Here is a 20,529-nt window from a genome sequence, read left to right as displayed (position 1 = left end):
ATTGTATCTGTCCCACTGAATGGGTTTTGTTTGTTTTGCCTCAACTCCTAGCCTATGAGCTCTTTGGTAAGAGCCATGTCTCATTTATTTTTGGCTCCATAGTGTCACACAAAATGCCCAGCACGTAGTACGTGCTCTATGAACATTTACTGTGTTGACCTTGTCCGATTCTTTTAGGGAACAAGAATCTGTCCTAAAGTGATATCAGCTTGAAAAGACCAATATCGAAAGATTGCTTCCTACATTAATTGGTTGGAGTATCATTTCATATTCCAGGAACATCTGAAATATCTTTTCTTTCTTTCTTTTTTTTTTAATATTTTTTCTTAGAAAGTCATCTCATTTTGCCAGTTTGAACAAGCCCAGAAACTTTGGTGTTTGTTTTGAAACTGAAAAGTGCTTCAAGAGGCACTTTGTGCACTTGGACAAAGTTGAGAAGAGACCCACAGAGATGATTAAAGGCTGGAAAACAGACTAAGAGAACTGGAAGGGAAAGCTAAAAGCAATTTAGTAATCGACGTCATGCATGTAAAAGGCTGTTATTACCAAGGAGGGTGGCGAGCCCGTGGTGTCCATACCCTCAGAGGGGAAAGCAACAGGAAATGAGCTGAGCTACAGCACAGAAGACTTGGGTTAGATAGGGAGGAACTTTCTGGAAGAAAACGTGCTCAACACTGAAGGATCCAACAGAAATGACACCTTAGTCTTTCTTTCCCCAGATGTATAGAAACATAAGAAATGTTTCCAACAGTCTGGAATGCTCCACGGGCAACACTACCTAAATGCAGGGATGGAATTATAGTTGACCCTAGAACAGCAGTTGGGGCACTGACACCCGCATGTACTCACAAATCCACACATAACTTTTGACTCTGACAAAACCTTAACAACTAATAGCCCACTGTTGACTGGCAGCCTTATTGATAACATATACAGTCGATTACCACATACTTTGCAGGTTATATGTATTATATACTGTATTCTTACAATAAAATAAGCTAGAGAAAAGAAAATGTTATGAAGGAAATCATAAGGAAGAGAAAGTCCATTTACGGTACTATACTGGACCTAGGCAGTTCAAACCCACGTTGTTCGAGGGCGAACTGAATACAGTTTTAAGGGACAGTATCCATATGGCGCATAGATTTTTGGGACCCAGAGCACACTTGGTCTGACAGAGTCCTTCCAACTCTAAAATTCTGGAGAACATATCTCAGAGGAACTGAACTTAACTGTCACATTTCTTTCACTAAGCATTTACTAAGCCCCTTCTCCAGGCCAGCCCGTGTGAGGTCCCACCACAGTGACTAAGGCATAGTTTTCCAATAGAGGAGAGAGTTGATTGTCTCACATCCCTGACAGGATTATCAGGCCTCAGCTCTGAGCATTCAGTCTGTCTCACGCCCACATGTGCACACATACACAGCACACAGCAACCACAAAAGCTTTTTGCATTTCCTCTGAGTGCTACCTGCCTCAGCTGCTCTAACCTCCAAGTCTTTGCATGTGCTATTTCCTCATCCCACTTCCTTACCTAGGAAACCCCTTCCTGTCCCTCAAGACACAGTTCAGGTGTTAATGTTTTGTCAAAGCCGATACTCCTGTCGGCCCCCACTCTAGATTATGATACTGTTTCAAGATTTCTGGCTGCAGGCATTAAAAACTGACCCAAAGAAATTCTATAATAAAAAAGAACTTTCTGGAGGTATATCAGGGGCTCAAGAGCAGTTAGATGAACAAGCTTGGAAATGCCCAAGATCCAAAGGAATTAAAGGCAAAAAGCAGACGGCACTTTGCCTCATAGCCAAGAGTCAGAGAAAATATACTCTCCATCCTAGTATCAAAGTCTCTGAAGAGGTTCTGATTGGCCAGCCCTGGTTTCCATGACTGGCCTGACCAGCCTGTGGCTCCATGAGAAATTATCTTCCCACTAATACTCACACAATGGAGGAAAGATAATTCTCCCCAAAGAAATTAGAATATAGTAGAAGAGGAAAAATGCACGCTGAACACCTCTCTCTCACACCCATCCCACTGCAGTCCAGTCTTTAGTTTGTGTTCTTAGCAAGACTGTGCATCTTTCATCCCTATATGATACACTGTTGGGTACAGAGTCAGTGATCAATAACTTCTTAGAGACCGATTCCTGATCCATATTTGTTGATGAAATGTGGAGGTCAAGACAGTATTCATCCCTGTGCCTGCCAACTCCAAGCTCAGTGCTGTTTTTTTTTACTATATCGTAACATTAGCAGGGATACTGTAGTCACCTTTAACCCAGTCATTAGTTTCTTAACCTAAAGAGCATACTGTTTGTTTTCTTAATAAATTGAGAGTGCTATAGTAAGTCTTGGTTATGGCTGACCAAAAAAAAATGTCTCAACATAGTCACAGAATTGAAGCCCATGATATGTAAATAGAGTTTTAAGCATCCTTTTATCTTTGAGTCAAACTAGGCATCCATCAAACTCCTTAGACAACGCTACCCACAGACTTTCATTTTTCCCTATAGGAAAATAAAATAATAAGAAAAATAATACCATAAGGTTTAAACATAGCAAGTGATTATAATAAAATGGTGTGTGAGTCTTTCCATGGTCACCATGAGGCAGGTAAGAGTGACTGGTTTGGTGAATCCATTTCATTACCATCAGTGTTCATTAAAAATATCTATGTCCACTCAAGCCTGTGACTTTGCATGGTTTGTTTAATCCAATTTAAATTTCATTCTGAATCATACTTGGCCCTGTACGGAGTATTGCTTTCAGTGAGATGAATAAATACACACCTTTTTTCTTTTGAAAAAGTCTTTGGGAATTCACTGGCAGCATTTCAGAAGGTCAGGATTTAGATCTTATAGATGACTAAGAGGTAAGTTGATCTTTCCTTGGAGAAATTCGCTTTGGATTCCAAACTTACACATCTATATAGAAATAGGCTCAGGAATCAGGCTCTGAGTCCTTCTTCCATAAATATTTCACATGAGGCTTTCATATTATCCACATTTTTGTTTTTTAAGATTTTATTTATTTATTTGAATGAGTGAGAGAGAACAAATGGGGGGACTGAGGAAGGGACAGAAGGTGAGGGAGAAGCCGACTCCCCGCCGAGCGGGGAATCCCACGCGGGGCTCCATCCCAGGACCTGGGATCATGACCTGAGCCGAAGGCAGACGCTTAACCGTCTGAGCCACCCGGGCGCCCTTCTCCACATTTTCTATATCACTGGAAAGACAAGTATAACACGAATTCTGCATTTCAATTGGCTGGATTACATTCGGGCATCTGGGGGAAATTATGTTTGCTTGTATTACGCAGTAAGATATTAGCAAGAGTGTTACACAGAGCCCATTTTTGAATGTCTTGTGAAATCAAATATATTTTAAATTCAAATTTAAGATCAAAGTAGTAAATGGTAGAAATCTGTGTGTGTTTATACCATGATTGTCCTCTTTCCATCCCACAAAATTACACTTAAAAATCATTAAAAAGGCAGAAACGTTAGGACTCCTTGGTCAAAATCCGGATTTACAGGTTAGCTGCCCTCTGGGTATGAAGGCCCCGAAAGAAACTATCTCCTACCCTAAAAGTATTTGGAAGCTGCTTTTGCTGATGGGAATCTATGGTGGTGGACCAGTCTGGTAACAGTGAATTGTTTCTACCGCAGCTGTGGTTTACCTGTGGTTTCAGTGAACTACTGTGTATGCTTTGTTTACTTTACCCCTTCTTCCTGTTGGAGAAACAGCTGGAGAACAGACATCCTGCCGTTCAGAGCCTCAGGCCTTGGAATATTAACAGGAAGCCACAATAAGCATCTTCATTACTTCACCTGTGGCATAAATGGCAGAGAGAATGGAGCCCATCAGGAGTAACTGATTTAAAACAGAACGAAGCAGTTTGTGGACCATATGTTCCAACATCCAAGTAACTGCCACTGGCCTAATAAACTGGCTTCCTTCATGTAGAGTTCAACCAGGGGGAAGAGAAAAAGTCAGTTTCTTATAGAAAGAAATAAAGGCAGACCTCAACAGTCTGTTGTCAATAAACTGAATAAAATATTTGGTGCATTAGACCAAGAAGTTGTATCACATGATTTCTGGCAGTTGCTTTTAGCTTTTAACAAAAGATGTGGGAGTGGATGGTGGGGGTATGTGGATGACAGGGGAGGAAACAAACAGCCTCATAAGATACTTTCATGTGTTTTCCATCATGTATAATTACTCATCCTAAGGCAAGATGGATATTGTATAAGCATTATTCCAAATATCTTCCCAGGTTATTTGGGGGAGGGGAGGGGGGAAGGAGAGATGAGACGCAGAATGGAGGCGAAGTGAATATAAAGCATCAATGTCCTTGTTCTCCAAATGAAGAAACCAGGACAGAGAGGTTATATGATCTAAGACTCTTTATGTAATGTCTACATCATAACAGGTCAGAAATATTCCTGGAGGTAGAATTGCCCAGTACAGATCCATGTTCCCCTCTTGTAGATTGAGTCTATAAAAAATTATTCTAGAAAAAAAGCATTTTCCCTTTAAACATAAAAAAAAAATGAGCTACTGAACAGGACAAAAGAGGGATAATAATCTTGACATTTATTAGTGAGCACACACTGAAACCCTCATTCTACCGTACCTAGTAAACACTATATACCTGTGGGGTTTTGACTTCTTTAGAGCCTTCTCATGCATTCATTCTGCCAACTTTGCTAAACGGCACTTACAGAAGGGAATGCAGCAGCACAAACAGAGAAAGCAGCCTTGAGAACCAGGATATTCTAAAAATCCACCATACCATGTAACCACTCTGAGCCCATGAATCAGACAGATGGGTCACACCCCAGCTTTTACCACTTTTGGTTCCATAAACTTGGATAATTCCTATAGGCTCCTGAATATAAGGAAAGCCTCCATTTTCAAAAGAAGGTTGAAAACTTTTCCTATGTACTAGATTTATATAATTTTTAGGAATATAGATAAAATAACCAATGTCTATTTACATTTCACTTATTAATTTAGCCATAGATATACATAAAATCATGGAAACATCAACTTAGAAATGTTTGGCGGGGGGTGTTGCACCTGCGTGGCACAGTCCGTTAAGCATCCAATTCTTGGTTTGGGCTTGGGTTGTGATTGGAGGGTCATGAGCTCGAGCCCCACATTGGACTCTGCACTCAAAGAGGAGTCTACCAAAGTTTCTCTCGCCCTCTCCCTCTGCCTCTCCTCCCTCCACATGCTTGCTCTCTCTCAAAAATAAATCAATAAATCTTTTTTTAAAAAAGAAATATTCTTTTTTCACTCTCACATCTCACAAAACTGTTTTCTTCAAATTCTTGTTAGATAGGTAGCATTGCCATCAGCGTCACTGGACATTTTCTTCACGGTACATCATCTTCCTTTCTGGATGGGTTGTTTGATGCTGTCATCAGACACTGTTGCCCAAACCACAATCACTCATTCACATAACATGAAAACAACTGCTTTGTTCCTTCATCCTGTAGGTGAACATTTGTGCTGTTGTGTTCATTTAATGTAATATAATAACTGATATCTTGCTTTTAAAAGGCCTCTTTTTAAAGGCTGTTATGACATCCAACACTTGCAATTGTGAAGTCACCACTCCGCTCCACCCATTGCAAGAACAATGAATAAACCTCTGTCATATCTTTTTGCCTCCTTTTTTAGGCATTCTGCAGGTGACTTCTATGAGCTTTAGATGCCAGAATTTTCTGAGGTTATCTCAGGCTTCTGTGGCTTTAAACAAGTTGAAGAAGTGCACAGAATCCAAGAGACTTTATAAGGACTGAACTAAAGGTGATCCCCTCCTTTCTGGGGGGACCTTATGTTTTAGCATATAAAGGACTTAATTTCTCTAAGCACCTGTTTCCTCCATTGTGGAACAGAGCTTGTAATAAATAGTACATTGCTCACAGAATAGTGGTGAGGATGAAATAAAACGATGAGCTACAATGACACTTAGCATAGTGCTACACACCCACAAAGTAACTATCCATTGCTACAGCCCCAGTCTGGGTTCTACAGAGAAAAATGCAAAACTTAAATAGTTGTGTCCAAAAGACCCCACAGAGATCCAAGATGAAGCAGATGAAGTTAAAGGAACCTGGATTATTGGTCCAAAGGGCAAGAAAAAGAGTAGTGTAACAAATAAATTTCTAGGATAGAAAGGACTGTTAAAGAACAAGTATTTCTGCTCTTCTTTCTTACTCGGTGAGATGGTCATGGTATGCATCCAAACTAGAGCATAGAGGACTCATGTTGTATAGAAGGAAGATTTTTTATTTAGTGCAAATTGTGAAAAAGTTGAATCATTTTCTATGAGAGGTTATGAAGGATTTTAAAAACCAGGGATCATTTTGCTATAATTCTGTCTAAAGGCAGTGTTATTGACGAATGATATTTCAAGGTCCCAATGAGTCCTGTTTCTGCACATCAAGATGAGCTATATAAAAGTAAAGCATAGGAACGCAACACCAGCTGTAGAGCATGTAAGCTGGGGCAGGCAGGGGTGGAGACAAAAGCGATGTCATTTTCTTGATGACTACCTTGGGTATCAAGCAAATTTATTTTTTAATGTCCTTCATCAGGAGATTTATTTCCTTCCATAGACTGCTATTATTATTAGAAAAAGCATAAACCTTGGAATTCCTTGGCCCTGAGTTCAAGCCTCAGCTTTTTTTCTTACTGTGTAACTTCAAACAAGCTTCTTAAACCCTTGGATAGTATGTTTCATTATCCACAAATGGTGCATAAAAACATCAACAGGGGCACCGTTAGCTCAGTCGGTTGGAAGTCTGACTCTTGATTTCAGCTGAGGTCATGATCTCAGAGCTATGAGATCAAGCTCCATGTTGGGCTCCATCCTGGGCATGGAGCCTACTTGAGATTCTCTCTCTGCCCCTCCCTCAGCTTGTGCTCCCTCATGCTGTCTCTCTCTCCTAAAGCAAAACACAACAAAACAAAACATCAACATTAAGGGGCTTTAGTGGGAATTCAATGAGATGCTTATGAGATGGCTAACCTCAGTATCTGGCATACTGTATGCCATTTTGATTTTCTTTTCCCCCAGATTGTGCTTCTGAATATACTCCAGTTGTCAGAAGCTGAAGTCATCACACCATTGTCAGCTGAGACCCTTACAACTGGAAGAGACATGCCCCTCGATATAAACAAAGCCACATCATGGCCTGGTTTAGTATTAGGTAACAAATTACTCAAAGGTGGAACTAGACAGAGGTAAACAAACCTATGTTCAGTCTGTGATGTTCTTATAAATGTTCCCATTCAGCTGCTGTGCTGAGAATGGTTCTCCTGTCTCGATATACTCTTGAAGGACACCTCATTCTCAGTCACAGGAATTCCTTATAGTTGCTACAAATGTCTCCACTGCCTCCTTCCTCTACCTTCAGGTATGAATAGTTTGGAATGGCTTTAAACACTCTAGCAAGGTAGACAAATCAGGACAAGGCTTAGCTGACATAACAAAACAAACAAACAAACAAAAAACCAACTACAATAACTTAAATAAGACCAAAAAAAGAGAAGAGACAAATGAAGAAACAGACTCTTAACTGTAGAGAACAAACTGATGGTTACCAGAAGGGAAGGGAGATGGGTGGGGGTTGGGGAAATAAGGGATGAGGATTAAAGAGTACACTTATCATGATGAAAAATAATAGATGGATAGATAGATAGATAGATAGATAGATAGATAGATAGATAGATAAGACAGAAATTATTTCTTTCCCATGTAGTAGTTCAGAGGCAAGTGGTGTAGGGCTTACAGGACAGCTTTGCCACCCTCAAGACACAACTTCCACCTCTGGGTCCTATGCAACTCCCATGCAGAGAGAAGGGCCGATCAGGGAACACACCACATACCTTTCAAGTTGCACAACTAGACTATAAGTCACACATACTTCAGATAACAACCCATTGACCAAAATTTAGTGACATGGCCACACCAGCTACAAGGGAGACTGGAAAATGCAGCTTCATGTTGGGAAACCATGTGCCCAGTAAAAGCTCAGGAAGAGAGGGATGATGAATATGGGAGCAGGACCATTAGCAATGTGTGTTCCATAAAATTAAGGAGGGAAAGTCATCTGGATAATTTAACTCTTTATTAAAAGACCATCTGAATTTTTGAAAGTACAGTCTACCTTTTAACCTGAAACTCGACATACTAGTGATGAATAAAATTCAATGAGTAAAGACCCTAGCAACATAAATTGAGGCAGTAAGTATAAACCTTTTTGTTTATATAACAGAAACTTGAGTCATCGAGTCTTCCTGAGGCCAAACTACATCTGGGAAAATCTGAATATGCTGACCCAGAAAAGAGTTGGAGAAAAGAGCTGTGTTGGAACAATGACAGTACTTAGCCTCAATCTTTTAAAAATTCAAAAGTTATGGGAAGGGCCCCCTGAACAAGCCTGGGCTAGCCTTGAGAACTCCAAAAGAAGAAAGAGCCCCACTTTGACGCAGAGTTTATGGTTTGTGAAACACCAGGTCAGATGAAGTGACAACACCCCCCATTTGACTGTGAGAAAATATCTCTTGGGCCAAAGAATAGTAATTCCTATTTGCAGTCAAGAATGGGTTTACCAGATGCCGTTTTGCAAAATCTTATGGAAAACTCTTCCAAACTGCCTGAGAGACTTTAATGTGCCACTTTATTCCATTGTCTGAGCCTCACATTTATTTTACTCCTGCAGAAAATCTAGAATATTTTATCATTAAGTGCTTGTTCATTAACTTTTTTAAAACAGTGTGTCCTAATCACATGAATGTTTTGTTAACAGTTGGTTCTCTTCTCTGCCTGTTCATTTGGGAAGAACCTCCATGCTTTGCAAAGGGGGAGTTTTCCCCCAATTTTCTTCCAACAAGAACAAGAGAATAAAAAGAATAAAAAGAAAACCTCGAAAACACAAGCAAACTGAAGATCAGTCCCAATCACTTGTTTAAAATCAATATAACTAAGAAGTATATCCCTTGAACTGCTCAATGGAGAAACTAGGGAAGTTGCTATAACATTAAACTAAACAATCACTCTCAGTTTTGAAAATTCTTAGGGAAAAAAAAATCATTTTCTGATGGAGAAAATCCTGGACTAAGGAGCCAGAAAATTCAATTTGGGTCCCAGACCAGCCAGTAGCTAACTATGAACTTGGGCAAATCCCATAATGTCTTTGAACTTCAGATTTCTCATTTGTAAAATCAGGAAGTTGAAAGACATTTCTAAGGCCTTTTCTAATTTGACTAGTCCATGAGTTTATGAAACTGCTAGTTACTGAATTTTTAAAAAATTCCAACATCACAAATGTCACAGAATCATATTTTTTTTCTACTTCACACACAGATTTAGTGAATGATAAATTCCCCCCAGCAATCAGGGGGAAATCCAGATTCTGAAGACATCTGGTAAAACTAAAATTAAAAAGAAAAAAAATTAAAAGAAGAACTCAACTGTCCTTTAAAGAGCTCTCTAGCTGTTAGAGATGCATGTGTCACTTTATTAATTCTTTGTGCCAAAAGGGTATTTGGATAAGGCGGCTGTTCCCTCCAAACTTGGATTATTTATGATTCATATCCTGCTGCCAGTAAAATGTTTATAGCAGGTGAGCTCCCCATTAACGGTAGTTTCAAAGGATTAAACCTACTTGTGGCATTGGTCTTGATTACACGTATGCTACCTTAAACTTGGCCTGGAATGACATTACAGTGAACCCTTGACTCCAGCCTCATCTCCTCCAGCACCAGTCCATCCATCCTCCACACTGCCCCCAGGGTTCTTCCTAAACCACAGGTGACTGTGCTTCGGCAACACCACAAGCCCCGTCACCATTACTTCACCCCTCCCTGGCCTTGCGAGGGCTGCGTCCAATACCAAAAGTGTTGGTCCCAGGGCCTCTTCGGAGCTATAAGGCAACACTAGTGCTAAGTCTCAGTAGATCTCCCCTGTAGGCAGATGCATTTCCAGAGGCCAGATTCAGAAGGGAATTCTGTGCAAAGGGAAAGGCACCACCTTCTCTGCTGGGGGGAGAAGACCTGCCTTAGAGTGTGTGTTGGATTTCAGGGCAAATACTACACAGGTGGCCAGGGCTTCTCCCTCCCTCTCCTCCCTACCTATTCCCTTATTGTCTGCCTTGCAAATCCTGACCATCTTTAAGAATTGACTCAAATCTCCCCTTCTTTGAGAAGTCTTCACTGTCTTCTCCACCTCCTGCTCAATGACAGAAGTTTTCTCCTCTGTGAGCCCACAGTAGCTTATGTCCATCTCTAATGTACCCCATTCTGTTGTCACCAAATCCCCGTCACATCCCTTAATTTCCACCAACTAGAACCATTGGTTTGCTTGTTGTTTCTCTGCCATAAATCAGAATCTCCTTACGGGTAAAAAAGTCATAGTCATCTCTACTTGGGTTCCCTAGGACAAGGTCTGTTCACTTTAAGTACTTAGTAAATGCCTGCTTAAAGGAAAGTTTGCCTTATGAGTGTTTATGCATTTAAAATCCATATAACCAAACGGCTCAAGGGTGGCATCAAGCGTTGGCTCATGTCCCAAATATGTCTCTTATACACAGCCATTTTTCTTTTCAAAGAAAGCAATTAATAATTTATATCACTTCTTTATGAATTGGGATGAATGTCTCCTTTTCTATTAAAAATTTCAGAAGTTCAAAGCATAAAATAATGTTCAAATATTGTTTTGTATTCTTTCTCTGTGAACTTCTCCACTTCCACAATCTCAAAAAACTCAATCTTTTCCCCCCAAAATGTAAATCAGCCAAATTCTAAAAGGAAGAACTGATCCCTATTGACTAAGAAAAGTTTAGTCCTTTGCACAGGAAAGGAAATTCCCTATTCCGAGAGTAGCAATCTAAAAGGACACAAATTATCTGCTATCATGTAGTGGGAACCAAGGCATCCACCAAATCTGTTACATAGTGAGACTTAATTTCGGAGTTTCTCAACCATGACACCAATGACACTTTGGGCCAGGTAATTCTTTATCTGGGGAGTCATCCTGTGCATTGAGGGCTGCTTAGCAGCACCCTGGCCTGTACCTACTTGATGCTAGCAACAGCCTCCCAGTTATAACAACCAAAAATGTCTCTAGACATTGCTAAATACCCCTTGGGGGCAAAATTGCCTCTAACTGAGAACTACCACTCTTAATATACTTAGACAGTAGATATATCAGTCATATAAATATAAACACCGGCTCCACCACTTAGGAACCACATGACCTTGAGCAAGTTATTTAATCCCTTTAAGCTTTAGTTCCTTTGTGTGTAAAATGGTGCGGGGAAAACCCATTTTTACAGTCCTTGTAAAGACTAAATGGGAAATGCTTAGCATGGTACCTGGTATATTGCAAGCTCATAATAGCTAACAGTTATTCTTGTTACTTGTTACCGTACATTAAGTATCAATTTTGATGTAATTAAAATACCACAAAATATGAATACAACTTGAGTTTTTAAAAGTTCAGAACTAATTCAGAATTTCAGTCTTCCTTAGGGTCTTCACTGTGAACATCAATGGCTAGTGCTGTATAGTTAAGGGGAGCGTGCAAAAGTTCCAGGCAGTAGAATTAAAGAGGAAGCAAATTGCTTTAGTTTTAGGAAAGACTCTAGTTGCCCTGCAATATCTATTCCCCCTTCTTCCCCAATGATAAGAGTTTCAAATCCCAGACTCTTTCCCAGTAGGAAGGGACATATGACAGGGTTCTGGTCAATGGAATATAAGCAGAACTTGTAGGTACAGCTTCTGAGATGTGTAATTAAAAGAAGAGGGTCTGTCCCTTCTTCCCCATTATCCATCTTGCTGTTTGGAATATGGATACAATGGTGGGAGCACCAGTAGGACCACATCAGGAAAAACTATACCCAGGAGATGGTGAAGTGGGACGTTGAAGGAAGCTGGGTTGCAGATATCTGTGGTATAGCACTGCCATAACAGCTCTGAACTGCCTACATCTTGACTTGAAAGAGACAGAAAAAAACCTCTCTTGTTTAAGCCACTATTGTGTCAAATCTCTATTAGTCACAGCCACACATATCTAATGATTTGCATTAGCTTAAAATTGTGATACCAAGTGTTAAACACATAGACATTGGAGACCAGCAACCCAACTCAACCTACCCAGCCAACCCAACTGTAGCCCTAGGCCACATGGCTGAAAATTTGAAATGTTGGTTCTTATCCCCTTTAAAATATAATCATGAAAGAGATTAGTTCCAACCTAGAACTAACCAGTTACAGAAATAGGAGCGAATTCAGTTTTGCCTATGGTTTGCAATCTAAGTTACTGGAAAAGCCTATTAAATTTGGAGCCTTTAAGGAATGAAAAAAGATAACTGCTTCTATATCCAAACAGAACCTTTTAAAAGCAAATTGTAGGCTTAGAAGGAGATAAATCCTATTTTCAGTGTCTATCATATGAGAGTTTTCCGCCAGACAATGGGAGCCAGCCTAGAAACAAAGATCATACTCAAGGTGTTGCCTTCCTATCCAAGCCCCTGTTCGAGGTAGCATGAAGGATAGTGTTATAGGCTGACTTGTATTCCCGAAAATTTACATGTTGAAGTCCTAATCCCTGGTACCTCAGGATGCAACTGAATTAGGAGATAGAGTAACTAAAGAAGTAATTAAATGAAAATAAAGTCATTAGTGTGAGCCCTAATCCAACGCGACTGATGTTCTCATAAGAAGAAAAGATGAGGGTACAAGCAGGCACAGAGGGAAGACCATGTGAGGACTCAGGGAGAAGACAGCCATCTACAAGCCAACAAGAGAGGCCTCAGAAGGAATTAACCCTGATGATACCTTGATCTTGGACTTCTAGCCTCCAGAATTGTGAGAAAACAAATCTCTGTTGTTTAAGCCACCCCATCTGTGGGACTTCGCTATGGAAGCCCTAAGAAACCAATTCAGATAAGCAAAACACAGCAATCAATAAGTCAAAAATAAAGTCCTTAGATTTAAAAACCATGCGTAAATGAGTTCCTGGGCTTTGCTTACTCAAAGGACTACTAACCAGAAACAAATAGACCAGACATTTAGTAATGTTGCGAGGGAATTGTATTGCCAAAGAAACCACAGGCCTGGCCTGACAAACCTTGTGATCATTCAAGCCCTAGAGCAACCCCTGGAACCCAGATCCCCCACTAGCAGGAAGGAGGCCGGGAATGAAGGCAAACTGTCCAAGGTCTGCTTCAGATGTGGTCAGGGAGGAAAACGGAAGAAGAGAGGTCCTCCCAGAGAGTCAGAACCAAGAGCCACCAGACGCAAAGCACGAGACTTCACCCTCCTCACTCCTTCCCCAGTCTGGCCCAGCAGGATTTGGTAACACTGCAGCCTCGTGACTGGGATGGATTTGCATTCCCTCCTTTTCCAAATAGGAGTTTCTGCTACGGTTATTATGTGACTGCTCCGCTTAAGACAATTGGGCGAGATGGGCCCAGAAAGTTATGGCCCTAAAAGAAACATTGCTCCGACCTCACAGAAGGGACCAGTCATCACCCAGAGATCCTGAACCTTGAGTTTATTGCAATCACTGCATGGGATTTTGAACCGAGTCCCTCGAGGGAGGGAGTGAGTGTTCTGAGCGTGAGGAGATGCACATGGCTATTTAGGTTTCTACCTGGACAGACCATGATAGAAATTGTTGAATATCTCTAAGTTTGTTCTCCACTTCTTCCTCATTATTAGAAGTCCAAAATGTTCACTGGGTACATGCAACTAGGTATGGCTATGTGATTAAATTGTGACCAATGAGCTGTAAGCAGAGATGATGTATATAATTTCTGAGATGTGTCCTTAAAGGTAAGAAACTCTGTCCTCATTTCTCTGTCCTGTTAATTGGAACTTGAATATAAGGCCTCGTGCTCCATCCATGAGGATGAGGGTCACGTACCCAGTTCACCAGCCATGGTGAGATGGCTGGCTGGAAGCAACCTGTGTCCCAGATGACTAAGAAGCCCCAATTTCAGCCTCTATAGCTAGACTTTTGTATCGGAGAAGAACAGACCTACGTCTTATTGAAGCCATGATATTTGGGGGTTCCTATTATTCACAGTAGAACCTAGAGCCCAACTTGTAGACTGATCGTGTTTCTCTTTCTCTGTAGACCTGAAAAAGATAATAAAAGAATAAGAATAAAGGCAGAAAACTATCATTTGATTCTTAATTCCAATTCCTCTGACCTTTGAGGAAATGTGTCACTCATATTCTGCATCTGTGTACAGCAAATGAGTCTGAGAAAAGCAAAGGAGAGGAAGTAGGAACGTCGGTGAAAAATCAAAGAAAGGTACAGAGGCTGGATGAATGGTTTAGAAGCAGACCAGCGTGACTTGCCTCCCTGAAGGCTGTCCTTATGGTGAGTCCAAAGGAAAGATGCTGAGAAATTCAGACCTACATCCTGACGTGGGTTTTGCTAATTTTCCTGATCATCAAGGTCCATCTTTATCCATAAATGATTTTAAAGTTAAATGATGACTTTCATACATTTTTAATTTGGTTCTGAGATATAGGAAAGAGAAATGGTATCTGGTGTGAAAACTGCTCATTGGTGCACATGTGCTCGCCCAGGAGGACCATGGGTCTCGCCCACACAATTCCTGTTTCTATTAATGAGAATCGTGTTGATAAAACTCCAGCCAATATATTCCATCTTTTAGTGAGCCTGCTAGCCTGTGCGGTGCTCAGAAACCATCATGGGGATAGCACAGTGATTCTTACAGCAAAGAACAGGTGCTCTCACTGCTAATAGACTTTCATAATCACAGACCCCCTTAGCCAAAGCATTTTGAGACATATTGTTTAGCCCAGCAATTTGGAAATAGTCGCTGCATAAATCAGTGAGTGTATGGCTATAAAGTTCTGGAGTTATAGGTAGAGGGAAGAGAAGTATAAAATCTTTTTAGAAGAAGTGACCTGAATTCAATCAGAAGTCACTGCATTGACCCCAATGAACAAACTTCTCATTCTTACCCATTACATTCACCACATTATTTTTGCCCCTAGCAGCAAGGCTCCTAAAGGCCTCATTTAAATCCCTTATACATTATAATTTTCTGATAAGTGGGGTAAAGAGCACATGGTCTCAGTCACCTGCTACACATATGACATGGGGTGTAAATTCATTTATTTGAACCTTCTTATTAAAGAACTTTCTTGAATTTAAATCATCCGATTCCATGTTATGACTTCAATCCAAAACAGACATGCCCTGGAGAGTTAAGAGACCTTTTCAAAGACAAAGAAGGCTTCTAACCTGCTCACAATTAGCCATTACATGCTACTAGGGGCTGTTTAATTGGAACTGCCACTCTCAATTAACCAGCAACAAGTGAATAGAAGAGCAACCAAAATTAGGTACACATGTTACCCATTACTTCCATTAGGGATTATAATCAAATTGTATATTTTGCTTTGATTTTTCTGTCTTCCCAGCTCCAAGAAGGTATATAAATGAAAGTAGTTAGGGAAGGGAGATTAGACCTAACTTTTTCCTTGTAAGTGACAGAGAACCACTGCATTGAAGCTGCTACAAGTTTTCAGCGAGATTATTCCGTGTGACTTCAGCATGTGCTCTGCAGTGGAATTTATCAGAATCCCATCTGCATGCCTCAAAAATAACCAGCTGAGGCTCTTTGTGACTCAAACACGAGGCTCATTCCTTTTTCTTCCCTGAACAGTAACAGAAATCATTTAGCCAAGAGACAGAATTTCCCTTTTGCCCACTAAAAAGCAAGAATATTCAGCTTCTCTGCTGTAATTCACTAGGTTTCTGATTGGCAGTATTTTACTGGGGAGGTGAAATAGAAAAATATTCCAGCCATTGCATTGAGCTGAAGAGATGTTTGGCTTAAATTTGCATTTGGAGCTGGTTAAAAGAGCTATCCCCCCAGAATGGCACTTTAAATTTTAATTCCCAGGACTAGACAGCATTAAAGTTTATATTTATATATAAATATAAAGTGTGTGTATTTAAGTATACTTATTTAAATGTACATACATATTTAAATACAAATTATTTTTTTAAACTTTTTCGTTGTACAAAGCCCTTGATGTAAATTGATCATGAATGAAAGATAAACTTTAAAGAAAATGTGTACAGGAGTGTGACTTGATTACCATTAAATATTAACCCTGTTTCATATTTTATTTGTAGAAAAAAAACTACAAGAATCCAGACATTTGGAAATTGTCATTTTTCCCCCTTTAAATATCATCCAGCTCTTTCTAGATTCTATTAAAATGATTGTCTTCCTATGGTTGTATTTCTGATGGTTCTCCCTAAGGGAATTTGTATGATTTTAAAGTGTTCCTTGGAGCATGGAGATTCGATACTGTGCAGCTGATCCAAAAGTTAAATAACTTTCCATGACGGGCCCTTCTTACACTTAGAGTGCTGAGAATTGAGTCTTCCAATTATGAGCAGGGCCAAATCAAGAGCTCATGCCTGTTCAAGCACAGAAACAATTATGTAAATCAGCAGTCTGCAAACTTTTTCTGTAAGGGCTAGATAACAAATATTTTAGGTTTTCCAGGCTAGGCTTTCCACTGTTAATTACTACACTCTGATTTTGTACTGCAAGTGGCCATAGAGGATGTGTAAACAAATGAATGTGGCTGCACTTTAATAAAACTCTATTTACAAAAACTGAGTGCGGGCTAGATTTGGCCCTTGGAGTCTATAGTCTACACCTGATTCGTTTTAGCTCTAAAACTTTGATTCTCTCCAATCATTTTTAATCTTCCATCTCATCACTCCAGAAAATAATCAAAGAGATTTAGGTATTAAGAAGTAAGAAACCAGGGACGCCTGGGTGGCTCAGTCAGTTAAGTGCCTGCCTTAGGCTCAGGTCATGACCCCAGCATCCTGGGATCAAGTCCTGCTCCTTGCTCAGCGGGAAGTCTGCTTCTCCCTCTGCCTGCCACTCCCCGTGCCTGTGTGCTCTCACTCTCTCTCTCTGACGAATAAATAAATAAAATCTTTAAAAAAAAAACAAAATAATAAAATAAATTTAAAAGTTTTAAAAATAAAAAAAGAATTCAGAGTTGAAGGGAATGATCTAGAATCATTTGAGGAAGCTCAATAAAAATTTTTATTGACGTGCCCTACCCCAAAGTTGTTGGTAAATCTTATGTGGGTCCAGAAATGTGAATTTTTTAAAGCTCCCCCAGTTGATTCTGATTCAGAGTCAGATCTGTGATTTCTTGGTCTGGATAATGGCCCCAGTTTGTCCAATAACTTTCTAACATTAAGAGTATCACCTATTATATTAATCAAGGCAATTGATGCTAGCTGCTACAATAGCAAACCCCAGATCTCAGTGACTTAATCCAGTGAGAATTTATTTCTCTCTCTTATCACCATCCTCCATCTTAGCGCTATGCCATCTGGAACTCTTAGGGAAAAAAAAAATGGAGGAAGCACACCAGCTCTTAGATGTCAGCACAAAAGTGACACAGAAAAAAGCACTTCTGCTCACCATTCATTGGCCAGGACTCTTCATATGGCTCCAACCTACCTGCAAGGAAGGCAGGGGGAGAAAAAGGAGCAGTTACTATTCAGTGACCTCTAACAGCCTCTGACACACCTGCCATATTCTCATCTGGCTCATCATCCGTAATTCTGTGATCCCACCTGCATCTTCCAGATCACACAGAAAGAACAGATGCTCAAAAACTACTTGCCCATCGGTTAAACTCTTAGCAACTCTGGAATAGACAACATCCAAAATATTACTTACATCTAGCTTTTGGCAAAGGTTTGATCCTTGAAATTCTGGAGTTCATACAAATCAAATTCTTGATTTTATAAATCAGATGAAGTTTTGTGGTTGTCATTTTGTTTTGGTTTTGTTCTGGTTTTCACTAACCAGAAATTCACTGTGTGGAACTAGGACTGTTGTGATCTCTGGCTTCTGAATTGGATATACACAGGTAGGTGTCCTGGCAAAAGAAAACAGCAATTCGTGGCTTTATGAATCGTCCTCGTGTTTGCAGTTAAAAAGGTCAGATGGCGGCTCGTCTAAGTAATACGGTGCATAGCCATGATAGTCCCTGTTGGAAGGGTCAGAAGTCATGCAGAGATTGTCAGCTCCTACCAAGTAGCCTAAAGATTTAAGAAGGCTGTAGCCTTCTCCACCTAGAAACCGAGCTAGCACACAAAACCATTGCCTGAGGAAGGTTTCGAGGTCCAGGAGGAAGAACTAGTGAAGGACTTAGGAAAATCACAATCTCTGACCCATGATAACTTACGGCTTAAATCGTCTACACACATGATCTGCTCATTCAGACTAAAAAGAAGTGCTAATCAGTAGAAGGCATTGTCCTTCGGTGCACAGTCCTTACGATAAACTGTGATCTGAAGTATTGCACAAGAATGTTCTTCTCTGACAGACCTAGGAGCGATAACAAATAAAGTGGCTATTTAAACCTTGCCTTTCAACCTTTCATCTCAGGGCCTGTCTCTGAATCCCTTGTTTATTAACCTGATAACTCCCTTACCATAGCTTATCTTTCAGTTGCTCCCAAGAGCCTCAGTCTTTCTGGATAACCAGTGGCACCATGGAGAGAGCGCCAAGTGCTTGCTGAACCGACAGGCTGGTGTTTGGTGGTTCTGCCATCCCCTGAGGATCTTGGCGTTCGTTCGACTACAGATATGACAAGGCTGTCTGTAATCATTTCAACTGTTGGACTCATTATCTAAATTCTGAAAAATGCTTCACAATTGTACAAACACATAACACCCGGCAAATAAACTGCCTTTTTAAATATAATGGATTTCTCTGATCCATTCCCCAGGAAAATGTACATTACAAGTAACGGTTACAGCACCATGGCTGATAGCCAGTGGCTTCCTCTGAATCTTCAGTCCCATACCTTTTGAAGAAAATAAGCAAGGTTTCTAGAATATTACACCAGGAAGGATATCCTTATTTGTATAGAAAGAGTGGAGGTTTTTGTGAGATACTCTTTCCCCTTTGTTTCTTTCTTTCTTAGAATATTTACATGCCTGTAAACTCTTTATCTCACAATTACAGAAAGCTTACATGTAAGTTTCATAGCCAATAGAAAACAAGTCAATCACCCTTCCATAGATAAGGATTTGAAAGTAAGCAATTATCTAATGGAAGTGTTTAAATTAAATTGCTAATTAAGACTAATTTAATATGTAGGACTTAGGAGTTTATCATTCATCTATCACAATGCCTAGAACAAGTGTATCATAATTACATAGTTTGGAGGTATAATTTGTTGACTCACAGGTATTACAAACAAATGCCCTTTCCCCTGATTTTAGGATCAACAGGAAGGGTCTGTGATTTTACCACTTACTTATGGTCATTGGGTTCATAAGTCACTGATATTTAGAGCAGACATGATCCTGAGACATTATCTAACAACAGCTTTGCTCTACAATGAGGAAAAAAAAATTTGGAAAAAGGATGAAATCCAGGCTAGATTTCCCCAGTCTGATTGTACCCTTCATCCCCCATTTTCCATCTACACATCAATAGGAGAGGGTGGTGTATCTATATATGCTTTGGGAAACTGGTAACTAGAAAGATGTTTGAATAAAGGAATTCATAAGCCCTCCTACAGAAGCAGGAATTCTTGGCTCCGAAGTGACCCAACTGCTACTCACAAGAGCTGACTGACAACTTTTTGCTCATCCATTGAAATGTAGTTATCTTAAAAATAACATTTTCCACTCGTTCCTAACTCTCTTGTTAACAGTGACAAATGACTCATTGAGAAATGACTTCTGGCAGCTTCCAATCTCCTGGTTAATTTCTGTAACTGCCTTTTACCAGGTCAAGGAGTAGCCATGTGTAACCCTTTGGGGCCATTATTGGGTGTAAACTCTGTGACAACTGCACTTGCTACATCATTCATTTAATTGGTTCAAGTCTAATGCCAAGAAGACCAAAGTTAACATGCTCACAGACAGGATGCCTCATCACAAGCAGGAAAGAGAAATATCTGCCCTTGGCTCTGAGGAGAATCACATCAGAGAACGCATAGCTAGATGGGAACACATCCGCTACCGATCCTCCAGCTCAATCCCCAGAGCATGACCTGCTGACTAGGGAGCCCTTGCACTTTTATTTCTATATACAAAAGCCTGCGTACACAGAATTATACAAAATAGAATCCTTTGAGTCATAAGATTTGGAAACTCCAATGTATTATTTCATGGTTGAGAAAAGAGATCCAGGAAGTCTAAAGTATCCACTCAGGATCACACAAGTATTTGACGGGCAGAACTCAGACAAGAACCCACTCCTCCTGATACCTATTCTAGTGGTTTTCATTATACTATGGTTCACAGTAATCCTCTACTACCTCTAACAGGTTTATGTGTGAAAACAATCTTGTATGGTGGCAAATTTAGATTCCAAACTGTATTCTAATCTAATTTTAATCTATTTTTGAAAATTCTCTTCTATTTGAACAGTACTGTTGTGGCTTGTTGCTGTAACCTT

General features: G+C 40.1%; 2 long non-coding RNA genes across 2 annotated transcripts; both read right to left on the bottom strand.

Annotated features, from left to right (window-relative positions):
- Positions 1-3,056: 3,056 nt before the first annotated feature.
- Positions 3,057-14,085, bottom strand: LOC141374158 (uncharacterized). Its single transcript, XR_012380804.1, has 3 exons — positions 14,062-14,085; positions 3,721-3,828; positions 3,057-3,224 (listed from the first exon to the last, which is right to left on the bottom strand). It is a non-coding gene; the product is annotated as an uncharacterized lncRNA (long non-coding RNA).
- Positions 14,086-14,099: 14 nt separating this feature from the next.
- LOC141374157 (uncharacterized) lies at positions 14,100-18,653 on the bottom strand. The gene is made up of 5 exons (XR_012380803.1): positions 18,548-18,653; positions 18,299-18,441; positions 17,788-17,989; positions 17,527-17,565; positions 14,100-14,158 (listed from the first exon to the last, which is right to left on the bottom strand). It is a non-coding gene; the product is annotated as an uncharacterized lncRNA (long non-coding RNA).
- Between the last annotated feature and the right edge of the window lie 1,876 nt (positions 18,654-20,529).

Source organism: Callorhinus ursinus, unplaced genomic scaffold (genome assembly GCF_003265705.2).
Source record: "Callorhinus ursinus isolate GAN/ISIS: 27379988/994484 unplaced genomic scaffold, GSC_fseal_2.0 scaffold14, whole genome shotgun sequence".
Classification (NCBI taxonomy): domain Eukaryota; kingdom Metazoa; phylum Chordata; class Mammalia; order Carnivora; family Otariidae; genus Callorhinus; species Callorhinus ursinus.
The sequence above is the reverse complement of the archived record's forward strand: the minus strand, read 5'-3'. Positions and strand labels throughout refer to the sequence as shown.